Source organism: Pteropus vampyrus, unplaced genomic scaffold (genome assembly GCF_000151845.1).
Source record: "Pteropus vampyrus isolate Shadow unplaced genomic scaffold, Pvam_2.0 Scaffold606, whole genome shotgun sequence".
Classification (NCBI taxonomy): domain Eukaryota; kingdom Metazoa; phylum Chordata; class Mammalia; order Chiroptera; family Pteropodidae; genus Pteropus; species Pteropus vampyrus.
This window is the reverse complement of record NW_011889387.1, coordinates 26,449-29,919: the sequence shown is the minus strand read 5'-3', so window position 1 is coordinate 29,919 and position 3,471 is coordinate 26,449. Positions and strand designations below refer to the sequence as shown.

The 3,471-nt window shown below is 38.0% G+C and overlaps 1 pseudogene; it reads left to right on the top strand.

The window, feature by feature from the left end:
• Nucleotides 1-2,098: 2,098 nt before the first annotated feature.
• Nucleotides 2,099-3,471, top strand: part of LOC105308650 — an 18,532-nt pseudogene continuing 17,159 nt past the window's right edge.

Below are 3,471 nucleotides of genomic sequence, written 5' to 3'. Positions count from 1 at the left end.
TAGAAATCCAGACTGAGAGATGTTTGATAGAAAGGAACTGCAGAGTTTGAAATAATAAGATCAAATCTACTTGAGAATTATACTTAAAAATGTTTATTTTAACATATTAAACCCCAAGGGGTATAAATAAATAAGTTATAAGAATGATAATTTATTTGGACTCTGCCAACATCTTCAAATTTCTAGAGGTCCTATGGTCCAATCATAAGCACGTGCCTGCCCCTGATTTTGGGTACAAGTTTGATCCGGGTCCTCTGATTTCTCTGTTCATTAGGTTTTGGAGGCATTGAGCTCAGGGACAATCAGTGTTTAACAGTAAGGATGCTCCTGGTCTTCTGGAAAGAGCAGGTTTCTGATGAACTGAGGAATATTCCAAGGCTTGTCCATTACAATAAAGAGATACACAGATGGGAGACACCAAATAGTAGAAAGACCTTTCACTGTAGGCTGGCAGACACACTACTTAACTTTCTTCTTGTTTCCACTGTCAAAATCCACTAGCATGCAGCTGCTCAGATTCTCAGAAATTGAAATTTAATCTTTTCTAGGTCACTAGGTCACCATAGAATCTTGTCATTGTAGTTTCATTTCTCCTTTATCCCATATCCAAGCAATTAAATTAACTGAACAACGCTGTCTTAGTTATATGATTTGCTTTCACCATTCTTCAAAAAGAGCTCATATAAACATTTTGCTCTTGCAAGAGTGTTATAAATGGCTTCCAAATATTCCCTGTGTCTCCCTTTTCACAGAAGCCAGATCGATTTTTTAGGTGTCATCAGAACTTGTGACTTCTCTACCTAAAAACTTCCAGTCATTTTGTGTTACTTCTAAACTAAAATCTGAACTCTTTGCCAAGGTCTATAAAACTTTTTATCATTAATCTCTTTTTTTTTTTCGAACTCCCTCACTGGGCTCTGGACCAGTATGTCTGCATCATCTGGGAGCTTATATGCAAATGTTCAGCTCCTACTCCAGATATGCTGAAGAGGAACCTCTGCAACTGGAACTTATGTAGCTTTAGTTTAAAAGACATCCAGGGTCTTTCACCAAACACCGAAATTAACTGAAAATGGATTAAGAACCTGAATATAAGACTTGAAACTATAAAATGCATTCAAGAAAACATAGGAACAAAACTCAAGGACCTGGAACTTAAAGAGGATTTTATGAATTTGACCTCAAAGGCAAGGGAAGTAGAAACTAAAATTAATGAATGGGCCTACATCAAACTACAAAGCTTCTGCTCAGAAAAAGAAATGATCAACAAGGTAAATGAAAAACCATCTGAATGGGAAAATATTTTTGGAAGCAACATTTCTGATGAGAACCTAATATCAAAAATATACAAAGAACTCATACAACTCAATACCAACAAAAAACAAATGATCTAATCAAAAAATTGGCTGAGGACTTGAAGAGACACTTCTCCCTAGAGGACATACAAATGGCCAACAAAGATTTGAAAAGATGCTCAGCATTGCTAGCTATTAGGGAAATGCAAATCAAAACCACAATGAGATGACATCTCACACCTGTCAGATAGCTATCATCAACAGGACAAGTAATTATAAATGCTGAGATGATGCAGAGAAAAAGGAACTGTCTTACACTGCTGGTGGGACTGAAAATTGGTACAGCCACTATGGAAAACAGTATGAAGGTTCTTCAAAAAACTAAGAATTGATCTACCATATCATCCAGCAATCCTTCTACTAGGTATTTACCCGAAAGGCTTGAAAACCCATATCTGGAAAGATATTTGCACACTGAGGTTTATAGCAGCATTATTTACAGTGACCAGGACATGGAAGCAACTGAAGTGTCCTACGATAGATGACTGGCTAAAGAAGCTGTGGTACATATATACAATGGAATATTGCTCAGCCATAAGAAGAGATGAAATACTACCATTTGCGACAACATGAATGGACCTCGACATAATCATGCTAAGTGAAATAAGCCAGAAGAAAAAGTTGAAAATCATGTGATATCACTTATATGTGGGGTATAAACCTAAAAGCAACAAGTGAACAGGACAAACAAAGAGAGACTCATGGACATGAACTATAGTCTAGTAGTTAGTAGACCTTAGGGAATGGGAGAGGAGGGAGGAGGTAGGCGGGGTAAAGGGGGTCAATATGGGGTGTAGGGGGAGGGTGAAGTGGGTAAAGGGAATCAAATATGGTAGCTGAAGGAAACTGGACTTTGGGTAGTAGACAGTAGAATATACAGATGTCAAATTATAATGTACACCTGAAAATTATGTAATTGTATTATCCAAAGTTACCCCAATAAACTTAATTAAAATAAAATAAAATAAAGTATCAAAAAAGTTTTTTTACAATAATAGTATATGGTAGTTTAAATTATTATCTTGATTTTGAAGGTGAGAAAACTGCCCAGGTGTATTTACATTCTTCTATTTGCATTTTTCCTCAAATTGTAGTGTGAACTGCCAAAATAATGAATCTGAATTACCTTCAGTAGGTGAAGTAAGAGAATTGCAATCCCATGTCCTTCCTTCTCTCCAACCTTTCCATGGCTGACATCTGTTTTATCTCTACCACTGTCCCAAAGGTGATCGTGGACATCCAAACTCACAACAGAGTCATCTCCTATGGGGGCTGCCTGACTCAGATGTCTTTTTTGATCCTTTTTGGATGTATGGATAGTATGCTTCGGACTGCAAAGGACTATGACCGCTTTGTGGCCATCTGCCACCCTCTGCACTAATCAGTCATCATGAACCCATGCCTCTGCTGCTTCTTCGTTTTAGTCAGTCTTTTGGACTCCCAGCTGCACAATTTGATAATGTTACAATTTACCTACTTCAAAGATGAAAAATTTCTAATTTCTTCTGTGACCCTTCTCAATTCCTTTGTCTTGTCTGCTTTGACACCTTCACCAATAACATAGTCATGTATTTTGATGGCTTTATTTCTGGTTTTCTCCCTATCTCAGGAATCTTTGTCTCTTACTATAAAATTGTTTCTGAGAGATCCGTCAACAGGTGGGAAGTACAGAGAGCCTTCTCCACCTGTGGCTCTCACCTGTCTGTTGTTTGCTTATTCTATGGAGCAGGCATTGGAGTTTACCTTGGATCGGCAATGTTTCTTTCCCCCAGGATGTGGTAGAAAGTTGTGGTGGTCTCAGTCATGTACACTGTAGTCACCCCCTTGCTGAACTCCTTCATTTATAGTCGGAGGGACAGGGACATTAAGAGTGCCCTAGGGAGTCTTCACAGCAAAACAGTGTGTTTTTCATATCCGTGTAAATCTTTCGGAGTGTGGTTGGAAAACCCAGCAAAACCAAACATGTAAACTGAATACTGTATCCTTGGTCACATTCTGTTTTAGGCTCATGGTTTTCATTCCTCCTCATGCTTCTCATATGAATGTAACTTCTTTTTATTTACCTTTCACTGAATTGGGATAGCATCCTGGGATCCTTGTACATTATAATGAATGC